The following is a 14,872-nucleotide window of genomic DNA, read 5'->3' as shown; positions in this document are numbered from 1 at the left end:
AGGGAAAGCTGGAACCCTCACTGTGAAAATGTCAAAAAGCCCTCTTGTGTGTGTTGCTGCTTTAGCAACATGTTCCTCTTCCAAGAGAATCACTTTTTTTTTTGGTTGTGTTTTGACAAGTCCAATCTGTAGACTGAGATTAAGCATACTTCATATGTTACACTGTGGAAGGTGGAGACTTCCTTGGTTTGCACTTGACACAGACACACATGGAGCAGTTTCTGCACTGACTCAGCAGAGATGCTGCATCCCCAGTGCAGGAAGGCACTAAAGAAAAACCCATATATTTCCATACATTTTCAGAAATCCTTTCTGACCTTGAATGGTCTTAAAGATGTTTCTGAAAACTGAGCATATGCTGAGGTGCTTTTGGATATAAAGATGCTCTCATTATACAGAACTGGAATGCATAATCTTTTTATAAGAGTGGGTGCTTTTCCCAGTGTACCCTGCCAGAGTTTCTTGAATGTTACACAGTATTTTGTGAGCTGACAGACAAAAAATTATATTCAAATGGAATAATATTAAGTAACACCTCAATAAGTGTAGAATTAAAGTCCTGTGGATTTTGATATCCACATCAGAAAATCCACTGTACAAACATTATTCAGATTGCCAGTCTCAAGTAAGGGTCCAAAGACTCTACTCTGTAGGCTAAGGTGGATGAGCTGAAATTTCCAGTGAGTATCTTATAGAGTTTTATCACTGGAGTTCTGATGAACATGGGATATGATCTCCCCATACCAGCCCTGTCCTCAGGACAGGTGAGCATTTGTCTCCAGGGCTAATGAAAAGGGCCAGTTGGGCAAGGGTGTGTGTGAGTGAAATGGCCAATGTGTGTCTGTAGATCTCAGAGACAGTGCTATAGGAAGTATTGATTTTGAAGCTTTTAATGTCTTGGATTTGACCTATTTTATTATCTTCTTTCATCACACAGTATTTCTGACCCACCCCCTAAATTCATAATAGTTTGCTGGCTTGAAGTTTAGTGACTGATCAAATTTTATAGTTTCCTTGGTATTCTGTGCAAGAATGTCATTAATTCTGCTTACAGAACACAGTAATGAATATGAAATATGTGATTCACTGAGTCTCTACTGAGCACAAATATATATCACCTGTGACAATGAATTATCTCTAGGCTAAGTAAATTATTTGATTCTCAGCAACATTTCTTAATATGTATTCTCGCTTCTCGTTTTGGCTTATTTATAATGGCAATAGAACAAGTTTTGCTGTTATGGAAGAAGTAATGACTGCAAACTAAAATATAAAGGAGAGACAGAAAAAATTTGGGAAATGCTACTCTCGTTGTTTATGTTGTGGACATTTGAAGGATCATCATTGTATCACAGCTATAATATTTGTTGATCAGCAAGGGAGTATGGAAGAGCTGATCTGTTGTCTGTGAATGAAATGAAGGTGATTTAAAAAGGGCAGCACTTACAAGCTAAAAATCTCCAAAAGCATTTTAAATGTGAATTTCAGTTATTTGATATTTTCTTTCTTTTAGGGAAGCAAAATAAGGCTTCTTTTGACATTTGTATTTTTTTTTCTTTTTCAGTTGTTCTCCAGGTCTGCAGCTTAGTCCTTTACCCAATCAAGTTCATCGAAACGGTCAGCTTGAAAATATACCATGAATTCAACTGGGGCTATGGCCTGGCGTGGGGTGCAACTATATTTTCATTTGGGGGTGCCATTCTTTATTGCCTGAACCCTAAGAACTATGAAGACTATTACTAGAATCATTTAATGAAAAGAAAAATTAAAAAAAAAAGGATTACCCCATCTTTTCTAGCTCACAGTTTTTTTAGAACACTTGTGGAGCACCAAACAGTCTGCTCTGTTGATAAAATAGCCTTTGCCTTTTGGGTGTGAACACTGTAACCAGCTTTTACAACCATTTAGAAGAACTGCAAACACTAGGATTGCTGATCTTTCATAGGCAGATGCTGCAAGCTGCTGATACATAAACTTCATTTTTCCTGACAACAAGCAAAAGGATCTACGTGACAGCGATCATTGTGAGAAAACTAGTTGGAATGAGAATGCAATGCCAGCATCTGCTATTGCCTTCAGGGGAGCAGCTGGTATGGGCTCCATTTAGAAGTTTCCCTGTATCATAGAGGATTCAGATGTCTGATAAGCAGGCAATGGCATCGTGTACAATAGGCTGAGTTGGCCCCTTGTTACTTGCTCAAAAACACTCTTAAGGAATTACTTGCAAGGGACTGTGTTGAGGGCAGTGAATGTAACTGGTTAATGACTTGTCCAATACCTGCATTCAACAGTCTGCTGGTAGAATAATTTAAAAAAAAGAAAAACCCAAACAAGCACCAACCCACATAGGATTTCATGAATTAGTAATCGACATCACCGTGCCAGCTGTAGCAGATTGTTGAAGGAAGTCCAAACCCAGAGACGTGTGCTTCTGACTGTGTAGTTGGAAGTTGTCTCAGCTCTCAGTGTTTTGCTGGAGGGGTGAAGATAAAGGGGAATAGAAAAAGACCTGTTCTGTCCCTAGGACATCTAAAATGTGTGAATGAATTGAAGTTGTCCTGAGTAACCATTTAACTTGCAAACATTGTCATGAAAAGAATGCAAATGGAACAAGTTCAGTTATATTTTTGAAAGGTATTTGTTAGTATAAATGAATATATATAATGCAAATATATATGCAGAGGGAGAGAAATGATTCATCCTAAAATTGTAAAATGAGCTGTGATGCAGTGCTTGAAATACTAACTTTGTACACATTCTTGAAAGCCTTGGATTGATACCCCCAATTTTGATTGGTGTTACAAAATAAACACACAACGGTTTGTCTTCTGTATATGCCCTTGTACAGACTCTGTGTTATGGGAAATGCTTAAAAGTTCACATCAAGTTAAGGTAGAACTGGACAAAAATAACTTCTTGCTATTCCATGTGTAATATAATACTTGCTAAAAATTCTTTTCTAAGGGTGTTGCAAATTTTAAAACTGCCATTTTTTAAAAATCTGGTTAGGTTGTGAGTGTCCCTGATCATCAAGAATACAGCTGAGACCCCATCATGTCCATATTAAAACATTGGCACTTCAGGAGGTAATCTCTTGTTTTTTAAAAACTGAGTTTCTAATGGACTCTTTGGTGATTATGTACATCTGATTACTCCTTGCTTAGTATGTTTCCCACTTAAAACATCCAGAGACTGTACTCATGATATGAAACCCAAGATAAAATAGGAAGAACCTTCACATGAATTTGATCCGCATCACTTTTATTTTTGTTTACAATTTGCTTATTTGGATATTTTCAATTAATTATAAGCATATTTTTATACAATTGTAATCTTTAGAAAAAACTATTTTTTTTAATGGAGAAATTTAAAATATATTCTATGTGGACCTCTACACGAGCAGATATGCTGGGGTTGCACATCCACCTCTACACAAACGGTTTTGCTTGTTCCATGGAAAAAGCTCCTGAATTACTGGGTGTTAAGATGGCATCTCTTGTGTTTCTGCTGGGCCACCATCTCCGGGGTGCTGAGAGTCTGCAATGACCACAGGGCTGCCTTTAGGAGGTCACTGTGCAAGTATTGCTGGCTTGTGGAGATGGTTTATAAAACTCTGGCATGCTCTGGAGTTCAGTCTTTACTACTGTGGCAGAATATTCAGAATCAGCAGTGGTGATTAATTAGATTAGATGGAGCAAAATGACAGCTTGACATGGAAGGGACTGCATGGCAATGCCTGGGGAACAAAAAGGATGGGAGGAAAACTTGGCTCCAGTTATTTCACAGGCACCAAGAGAGCATTTGTAACTCTGCTTTATTTCCTGAGACTGACTTAAGGCAGATATTCAGTATATAGTTCACTCAGTATCTTTCTGAACAGCTGTGTAGTTCTGCTTTTATTTAGCAGCATGGAGGGCATTGTAGTTTGGCATGGGAATTAGATTAGTGCAGAGAAGCCCACTGTGAGAAGATGTCTGTACCTTTCTAAGATGGTGTTTTGGGGCCAGCATTGTGGCACTTGTCTGTGCTGACAAGAAGGCACAATGCTGAACCCACAACATAGCCACTAATTTATCAAATTGTTTTTCTTTATGTAGAGTTTGAGTGAAAGCAGCTGCCAGGCCTAAGGCAGATGCAAATGAATGGTGTGTGCTGTGCAAGTCACTGGCTGTTAATGTGAAAGGCTTCAGGCACAACAATTTACAAATGTGAATGCCTAAAGACAAGGATCTTGTTTCACAGTTGAGTCAAAGATCTGATTTTCAGTCCCAACATCTGCTTTTCCTCTTGAAGGTGATGCAGTCTACTAGGACCCACCTCAGACTCCTCAGGACCTTTGTGTTTGGGCATTCAGTATGTGGATTTAGGTACCTACCTTTAGCTTAGGTTGCTACTGCAGTGTCTCTTTTTTTCCTCTTTACCATTGCAAATTTTGGCAAACATTCTGTTTCTCAGAACAGAACTAAAGGTAAATGCAACTTTGTGCTGATTCTTGAGGGTTTTTTAGCCACAAAAAAGATGCAAGTCTGTGTCCTGAGTGTACGTACGACAAATTAATAATTTTGTATGTTGTGTTTGTGTCATGTCACCATTATTTCAGTTGTTTCACTTTATCTCACTGGCGGAATGATTCTCTCCCACAACAAATCCATTTTTTTCTTCCAAATATATATGAATAAATATATATATATATATATAGCAAACTTGCAAGCAGGGCTAGTTATTTGTATTTTTTAAGCTTAAAGTATACCGTCCGGTGCTGACAAATACCCAGCACCTCTTCTGGATTTCTTGCACAACTTCGTTTAGCTTTTGTAAATTTTAAAAACAAATATAGAGAGACCTATGTGTTTGAAATATAAATGATATATATGGATTAGCATGTAACTGTATATTATTAAACATGCAATGAACTGACTGGTAAGTGAAGTCTAATCTTATGGCTAGCAATGTAATTTATTCAGACTGTATTTTTGTACAGCGCAGTGCACACTAACCTATTGCCTCTGTGTCCTCTATAATGCCTAAAACTGTGCCTAGAAATTTCATTTATGTCTTTCAAAGAAAAGAAAAAAGATGATTAAATGCTTCATGTTGTTGATAGTATTGGTTTTTCTGATGTTGTTCTTTATTTATTTTTGAGAAGTGTATGGTATGTTTATTAAATGAATCCATCAAAATATGGTTCATTTTAAATGGTCATTGTTAGCAGGGAAAGACTGTTTTTTTAATCTAAACTTTTAAGTTTGCAGTTTTAATACCATTTCTGCATTTCACGATTTTTGTAGCTTACATAAAGTTTTATGTGAAAAGTAACTGAAATAAAAAAAAATTGTTACACTAAGAAAATGTGCCTGTTTTGCTCTGAGTAGAAGATATATGCAGCTCAGGTGGTGTGGTTTACTGAGGAGGAACAGGCTTCTTAGGCTAATGAATATTCCTGGTATTCAGTTAATTGCATGCTAAAGGAGTCATACCAAAATACACAGAGGGAGAGATGGAGGGGTGTCATTGGCAGGTTCCTGTATCTCACCTGGCCATAAAGCAGTAGCACAGGGTGAGTTTCTGGGTGTCACAGAGCCCACACTGCCTTTATAAAGATGCAAGTATTGTAACATCAGAAAACCAAATGCTTGAAATGTAAATAACAAGGCCATGTGTTGAAATGGGAATCTGTACTGAGCACCTTGTTCCAGTGGGGGGATTTATTCATTATATACAGGTTTTGTTCTTGAATTTCCAATAACTAATACTTTTGCCTATTTTGGTTCTGAAAGCTGTGTTACTCTTCATTGTGAAGAAACACAGATGCTTTGAACCTGAAAGGTGGTGTTGCAAAAAAGGGAAAGCAAGTTTAAAGCACTAAGAGGGACATGATACTGTGTTTTTTCTACTACTGGGTAATGTATCTATCTACTGCATCACTGGATATCCCTCAAGTCAGGGGGCAGCAACCTGAGGCTTCCAGCAGAAACCAGGAGGACAATGGGAGGCAAAAGCCTTGCTTGCTTCAGCAGACGAGTGCTGAGTGAGTACAGGCACAAGGATGGGTGCCCAGAGTGGAAATCAACTCATAGGAAATGAATCTGGAGCAGGGAACAAGCATGATGGGGCTGAACAAGGATAGGAGGCATCTGAAGCTTTGTTTTCCTTTAAAATGCATTGAGAAAGGATGTTCATAGGGAACTATGAATCCACTGGGATTGAGGGATCAAGTCAGGGGTAGTGAAAGGCATATTTCTGGAAATCTGCATTAAAATTCTTGTAGTTGCGGTTTTAGGGGGTACATTACCCAAAGGTTTGACCTTGTTTTAATGCCCAAATTTTAGGTCATTTGTGTTCCTACACATAGGCACAAGGCCTTGCAGCCTCCTCCCTCTCTCCAATGAGAGAGGAGGTAACAATTCAGCACTTCTCTGTCAAAGCTGCTGAATAGTGGTGTAACTTAAAACACCTGGAGTGGGAGTATTGGGACAGGCAGCTGAACGGTTTTGGGTACCTGATTGTGGTTACTTTGTGGTACCACGTATGTTATGTCACACTAAAGGGTCTGTAAAAGAGGGCAGCAGGGAGAGAGTTGTCTTTTTACCCTCTGCTCTCTGGGAGGGATCTGATCCTCGGCTGAAAGGAGACTGCCCTTCCCGGCAGGCAGCCAGGTGTGGGTAAGGTTTTGGAGTTGGGGTACAATGAACAAGAGGAGCACAAGTGAGCATTAAACAGGGAGCCCTCTGGCTCAGGTCAAGGTGACAGACACCTGAGAGAAGTAAGTGACCTTCCTGCCTGTGGAGCTGAGCCTCAAGGGTGACAAAGACACGCGAAAGATCTTACTTTCAATCCCCTGAGAGGAACTGGGCAGCAGAGCAGCTTTGGAGGCTTTTGTGAGCTCAAACCCTTGATGCATTCCCACTGAATGTGAGCTTCCTGTGGTGCTTTTGCCCTTGTGGGTGCCTTTGGTCGCTGTGGACCTTGTGAGAGCTCTCTGCACTTTGTGCACCACTGATAGAGCCTGGTCCCACTGTGCTGGGACACTGCAGCTGAGCAGGACATGGAGGGGTCTGGGATGCTCCTCAGTCCTGCCATAGATCAAGATCCCACAGATGAAGATTAGATGCAGACAGCTGGGACTCCTGGTGAATGTGAAACCAGCTGGAACTGAGATAAATTGTAATGCTACCGTGAGCTACAAAAGATTTTCTGCAGCGAGAGAAGCCTTGGTATATAACGATGATGAATGGATTCATAAATGCCCTCCTCAATATGAGGAGTACTTTCTGACTCAGAGCTGCTGTGGGCTTAAAATACCTTTGTCTTCAGGTTGGTGTCACAGAAGGCAGAATCAGAGCCATTTTTGTAAAGTATTTTCATTGAGAGCAAGTCAAGTTTTTTTCTTAGGAAATTTAATAATATTGGAATTATTTAAAATACTTAAATGTATTCAGGTTGTGAAACTTCATCTCTTCTAAAATAATTTCTTGGCTGGTACATCTGGTTTAGGTCTTGGTTTCTTATTTCCCTTTCTACTACTTATCTATTTTTCACATCAATCAGAAAAAGAAAGCTGAAACGTTTGAGCCACTTGGAAGTTAAGAGAATAGGAGGGCAAGGCTGAACAGTATTCTTATCTTGGAATAACAGGAGTGTGGGGGGGCTAATTTCAGCTGCATCAGCAGATAGCTCTGTAATAAAAATGTCTGAAAAAATGGTGAAATGAATAGCAGCTGAGAAAAAAGGCCTCTCTTTCCTAGACACACACACTTTGTTTCTATCTGTTCCCATTTCTTCTCTTGATGCTACAAGAAAAGAAGAATTTATTTCAGGATTTGTCCTGGTCATCTTTTGAAGTAAGTGTGCTTGCTGCAAAGCTGTATGACAAAGTAGCTGTTAAACTAATATCAAGAATTTCTAATGGAAATGTTTAGAATACCTAATTTCCGAGGCCTAATTGGAAACAACTTAAATTATTGCATCAATAAAATTTGCTTGAGGGAAAGCCAAAAGGGATTTCTGTAATGAAACAGAAAGTTCTAGCTGGAGAAAATTATTTTCACTGTGGAACATCTGAAAAGCTTTGCAGATGTTGGATTAAAAGAAACACTGCTGCATTTTTCTGAATCTTTTCACACATGGGTATTTAACATAAAATATCATGCAGCTCACAAAAGGAACAGGCAAAGATATTCTGAGAAGCATAAGAGTGAACAGATTGTGCTCCATTTGTTTGAAAACAGCCCTTACCTGATGGAAGTGCAGTGCTATTATACTCCCTTCCAAACATCTTGTAATTCCAGCACAGCTTATTTTTGTGGCTGTTTTTGAAGCTATAAGAATGTGACAACATGGAGGTTTAGGCCTCAGGTTTTAGAATGCCATTTCTCTTGGGAACCAAAGACACAAATCCAAACTTCCCTCAGCTCATGCCTTCCTCCTGGCAAAGTAGATTTTGTGAGAAACAACTGCTTACTTTGAAAATTTAAAAAGGTTTATTAAACCTTGACAAAAATAAAACAAAAGGACTCCATAAGGAAAAATTCACAGCACTGGGAACTGCTTTCACAGACACCACATAGCCAGCTCATCTTCAAGGTGGACGCTCAGTCTTTTATACCCCTGGGGGTTGCATCGGCCAGCCCTGGCCCCTCCCAAAGTCTGTCAGCCAGCTCTTCTTTGCCATTTATCAGTGCAAACTGCTTTCTTGTCACTTGACTGGAGGTCAGGTGTTGCCATGCCTCATCCCCTAAGCACCCCCAAGCTTTTCCATTCCCAGCTGCCCCAGGAGAGGGGTGTTTGTGCACACCTTCTTTGTACCTGTCCTAGACAGCCCAGGCTGTCTGATGGCAACAATACAGGGGGGAAGGGAACTATGGGGAGAACAGAGGACATCTAAACCACAATAACATAACTATACATCACTAAAGCTTTTCTTAATATTCTCACAATAGTCATCCTTTAATTGTGAGAGCCAATCATCTCATTATCCATCTATAACAATTTGATGCTCTTTGCAGCTTCTGGTTCTCGAGCCTCATGGACTAAAGCTAAACCCCCAGGAGTTTGGCTGTTGTGTGTCTGTACAAAAGCAGTCATTGCCGCAGATGTGGGAAGGGGGTTGGGAGGGAACCAATCCAGTCTTCTCACTGTGACAGATGAGTGATGTGATGATTGACTCTCACAATTAAAGGGCAAATATCATGTATATATGATAAGAAAAGTTTTATAGATTTATAGTTATGTTTTATTGTGTGGTTATCAGGGGACAGCCTGGGCTTGGGACATTTGGGAGGGTCAGCTTGTCACTATGGCAACACCTGCCCTCCAATCAAGATTTGAGAAAGTGAACTCCACCACTGGACAGCAAAGGAGGAGTTGATGGACAGAAATTTGGGAGAGGCAAAAGGATTAAAAGGCAAAACCCCCATTGTGTGGATGAGCACACTGTGGGGAAAACCTTGTGCTCCTGACACTGTATTATTTTCTCTATTCAGTCTTCTGTTGTATTTTTGATAAGGTTCTAATAAGCGTTTCTAAATTTTTGGAAGTGAGTAGCATTTCTCACATCACAAATTCCCGCTGTGTCCCTGCAGTGATTTGCAGAGCTGTGCATGTCTGTGGACATGGCTCTCCAAGGGGGATGTGATCCAGCGCTGCTGCTCCTGGAGAGCTTTGGCCAGCAGCTCTCACAGGTTGGCAGGTTTTCCCCTGCTTGGCTAGGTGAAGATTCGTGCACATTAACTGTGAATTGGTAAAGGTGTAACCTGCTCTTCTGGTGGTGACTGACCAAGCCCAAACCCCATCAAAAAATGATGAAATTGTCACTTGGCAATTCTCAGGGGCACGTGTGTCTGTAAGAAATGACCTACACTTACACACTTCTGCTGATGAAGCTTTACACACATGAAAAATCTCCTGAGGAAATAAAATATTATGTTGGTAGAGAAGGATATGCAACTCTCATGTCTTAGACTTGTTCTACATAGAGAACTGGAGTAGCATTGAGCACATCTACATGCTTTCAAATGTATAAACTTAAAAAAATCAGAATATATATCAGCAGAGAGTACAGAAATGCCATTATAGAATGTTGTTCACACTATTAGTTTTTAGCAGAGCTTAACAGAACATAAAGTGGGTGATCATCTTAATAAGAAATTAGCAGCAGGAAGACAAAAAATGAGAACTTCACAAACAACTAACAAGTGTAAGAGTTTCACTGTTTACGGGCTACACACCTTTTCCCACAAAGCAGGAGAAGAATGTTTTCTCAGATTTGGGTTTTAATGAGGAATTTTACTTGCTCTTTGGGCAAAGATTAAAACAAATGCTGCTTTGCAAATCTTATTTTCTGAGAAATCTAAATAGGTACAGGTTAATTATTTGCTTACATTTAAGCTTTTCACACGTCTGGTTCGGTTTGGTGGGTCTCATGCAGCTGAAGCTCCTGAGAATAGTTACACTAGTTCTTTCAAAGATCTCGTTTTTAGTGCTGCAGCAAAAGTTTACAGAAAAGTCAGATCAGCAGCCTCTGCCTCCCAACACAGTCACATATCTGGGGAATTCAAAGCAGGGCTCTCTAGAAGCTGCTAATTGCCTGTCAGTCATCTGGTACACCAGCAGTTCACACGTTTTTGCTATCGACCTAGCAGATTAATAGTATAACCCAAACAAAGGAACAAAGGCTAAACTGTTCAGCTGGGAAGGGTACTGTGTGGTCTTTTCAGGCCAAGATTAGCAGAGAAACAGAGAAATGGTGTTCTTTGTAAAACTAAAGCTGCAGTGACCTTAACTCTGGCAAACAGACTGAATGAGTTCAGCACTATTTGCCAGCAAAACCTGAAACAGCGGTGCTTTAAAAAAAGAGAAAACAACAACAAAAAAAGAACGAAACAAAAGGAAAACTCCAAACCCTATGTTGAAAAATCTTTCCAAGCACAATGAAGTAAAATTAAAATTAAATTGGTTTCAATTTTAGGAGTCAGCAGCATAGCTAAAACGATTCACAGAGCAGTGCTAGAAACTGTTGACCATTATGCTGAATGTATTTATAGCATCTGTAAGAGTCTATTTTCAGGACAAAAAACAGCACTGTTTAAAAAAAGAGTGTTTAAATTTTCCTCCGGTATCTTTGGGACTTGTATTCTTGGATTGAGGTCAATCAGAATAACGGTACTATTATTACTGAAATTAATATTTTTTTAGTTACTGGTAAATTCATCATAGCTAGGCATTCCATCTGAGACTAAACTCTGTTGTGTTAGAACTGAACCAACGCCAAAGGAGAGCCCCTGAAAATTTCCAGTCCCTCTATACTGTGGAGTTTCCAGTCAAATTCATAATTAAGATGTCAGTGAGATTTGTTCTCTAAGTAGGGCAGTGCTGGTCAAAGAGAAAAGGGTGACTTTGTGAGGACTGGCTGCTCCAAAAAGTGTTTTAGCCACCTTTACTGACATTTGTTTGGGATTAATTAGTTACCATCTGGAGGCAAAAATTCCTTTCAAGCTAAAAGAGAGAATATAGAAAATGGTCCTCTGGTCTTTCCTGATTTCTTGAGGCAGATTCTGTTTTCAAGGCTGTAATGCCATATTTTCCTTTGGCTTCTTGTTCCTGCCTACCATACTATGCTCACAAACTCTGCTGTTCTAATACAATATTTTCCAGGATTGCATGGTAAATTCGAATAATTTCAGTGATCCAGTGCACAGTGAAGTGGTTGGGAAGTGTCCTCAGCTCTGACCATTGCAGCAGGACACCAGGAGGGGTGGGCAGCACCAGTGGGCAGGGGAGAACTGGCCCCAGCTGCACTGCTGTATCGAGACAGGGAGCTCCTGATGTGGGGAATAATGTGCTCTGACTCCATGATTCAGAATGCTGAAGAATTGCTTTATTAAAACTATACTATATTACACTAATACTATATTATAACTATACTAAGGAGATACTGCACTATACTAAAGAAAAACCTGTGACTGAGACAGCCAGGACACAGCTTTGAGTGATTGGCTAATCACTCAAAACAACTTTCACCCATGTCCAATTAACCAAATCACTTTGGGTAAACAATCTCCGTAACACATTCCACACAAAAACAGGTGAAAAGAGATAAGAGTTGTTTTCTCTTCTTCTCTCGGTGCTTCTCACTGCCTTCCCAGGAAAAATCCTTGGGAAGTTGTGCCTGCTGCTGTCTATGAAGGGAGCTGTGGCTGCACTGCTGGGCAGGTCCCCTGTCCTTGTCACACCCCCAGCCTCTCTGCTGTGACCCCTCACTCATGACAACAGCTATTCCTTCCCTGCTGCTGTTGCAAGTCCCAGATTATATCTGTTTCTCAGGGCAGATGAAACAGAAGCTCTGGAAACTGTTAAAAAAGCAAAAATCAGAGTGTCTGAAACAAGAATCAGATATTCTGATACAGTCCGACCCAACAGGCCACTAGATACTCTCCCCAAAGGGTCACTTTGTATGGAAACCTGACCTTTTTCTTACTGATATGTTATTGCATCAGTGGCGTCAACAAACTGTACAGTGGATGAAAATGTGGAAAGTAGCTTATATTTCAAAATAATTAGTTAATAATTCTTGCAGCTTTTGGTCTGAATAATGCAAGTCAGATGGCCATCCTGAATATTTGGCTTTGAAATTTTAAGGTAATTTAAATTATCAGTGTGAATCATAGTGCCACCATTTTTGTTCCCTGATTCAATGCACAAGATTAATAACAAAGGATTTCTCAATTTCAGCCCTATGGGTGACTTCAATTTTTGTTTTCTGTGAATATTCTGTAATAGTAATCTGAATTTTTTTTGCTGGTAGAGATATTCTATTCAGCAAACTCATTCATTTGCCTATAAAATGTTGATAAGTTACAGGGTGTCCACTCTTCTTTAGTGAAGGATGCAATTAGCACTATTTCATCTTGTAGTCATAAAAAAATAGGGAACTTTCAGCCTGGAATCAGAGCCAGGAGACTTTCAACTGCAGTCAAAAAAACTAAAGCAAGGGCATATATTAAATGCAGGTAGAAGAATATCTCAGATCTTAGAAAATCAATTGAGAAGTAATGATCATTGATGAACATATAAAACTTGCAGAAAGTCTCATTTATTCATTGTGAGCTTCAATAAAGGACGTCTCATTTGTCTGCTACAGAGCTGGAACAGGATGGATTACATGACATAGTGAATATTTTGCTTTGTGTTTTATTGATCTGAGTGGGAAATACAGATTTCTCTGTAGAGTATGAACTGGATACAAAACCACTGAAGTCAATGGAAAGATTTCTTTTGGTTTTAGGGGCTTTAGAGCAGCAAGCATCTGTGAAGTGTAAGTTGCCCAGTGCATGTAAACTGGTTACACAATCTTGGAACAAAGTGAAGAATATTCTCTCTCTGTCCCAAATGGACTGCAGCAATTTCCTACCCTTTTCTTCTATGAACCTTATCACATAGAACAAAACTACAGTCCTTAATTTCAGAGATGCATGCATGTATCCTCCCAGCTTGACTTCGAAGGCTGCCTGTAGAACACGGGCTTAAAAAATAAATCTGTGGCAGAAAGAGATGCTAGAGGAAAATTTTTGTCCACCACCTTAGAATGAGACTTCCTAGATATTGATGTAACCCTAAAATTAACCTTAAATACTAATCTGAATTATACCAAGTGGGTTGTGCCTGGACTAACAGCACTCAGAATATAGTTGAAGAAAAAAACATGATATTTGTGAGACCAATCACTGGATGCTGGAAGGGAAATGAGGGTCATTAGAAGGGGTATCCTTTGCCCCTGTGATTGAGTCTGGTTAGAACATCTTCAACAAGCAGGAATTTATTTTCTCAGCCATCTTCCCCAGTGTTTGAAGAGTCTGAAGGTAAGCCTAACACTGAGGAAAATAGAGAGTTCCCAAGCCAAAGTGCAGACAATGGGGAATGGATGTTGTCTGCAGAGACATTGATTTTAAATATATGTGTTCTATTACTTTTTTATTCCCCTGATATCTTGAGGTAGATGTTTTTTCCAGAGCAAATGCACATTAGGTAATTTTTGGAAGAGCTACTGAACTTCACTTCCATCTGAGCTACTGAACTTCACTTGCATCTGATTCTAACAGCAGCTTGAATCAAAATTGCAGATTCTTTTTTGCAATACATACACAAAGACCATGAGACAGCTCTTTTCCTTTTTCCCCTGGTTTTCTTTTTTTTTTCATTTTTATTTCAAGGTATTGGAAAATTCTTTGTACCCCAGAGCAGCAGGACAAATTTGTCTTGATACTTGAAGGGGCACAAAGAATGTGGAATTCAGCTCCTATATGGTACAATAATGTGCCCTGAAATACCAGCAAGATAAGATAGATATGATATTCTGTGTGCAAGAGACAAATTTATCACTAAACAATAAAAATCACAAAGATGTTTTTTGTCCTCTGATTTTGACAGCTGCAGTTTGTCTTTAGATACTCATGATGAAATGTTCTAGCTAAAGGTATCCATATGCATATTTTTAAAAAGCCCTTTAAACAGGCATTAGAAATCTCTCACCATGCTATTTAGTCTTTGCTGAGAATTGATAAGTCCTGCTGAGCTTTCCTTCAGTTTTGATATAAGTCATAAGTGATGTGTAATTTGTTTTAGAAACTGATGAGCTCTCAGATACGTGCTGGCTTTGGAAGGAGTGTAAATTAAGATGTCTGATGAACATGTGGCTACTTGTATCTCTTCTGCTGTATAAGTCAGTAGCAGAAATGCTCTTCTGGCAACAATAGAAAGCCCTGAATGGGTTTGTAATGTTTGCTTAATGACAAGGGGAGAGAGAAGGAAGGTTTGGACTCCTGTGGGGAAGAGGATGCTTTTGGCAAGAGGAGTGATTGCATTTCAGAGCTGGTTT

This window comes from Geospiza fortis, unplaced genomic scaffold (assembly GCF_000277835.1).
Source record: "Geospiza fortis unplaced genomic scaffold, GeoFor_1.0 scaffold20, whole genome shotgun sequence".
Lineage (NCBI taxonomy): Eukaryota > Metazoa > Chordata > Aves > Passeriformes > Thraupidae > Geospiza > Geospiza fortis.
Note: the sequence above shows the minus strand (reverse complement) of the source record.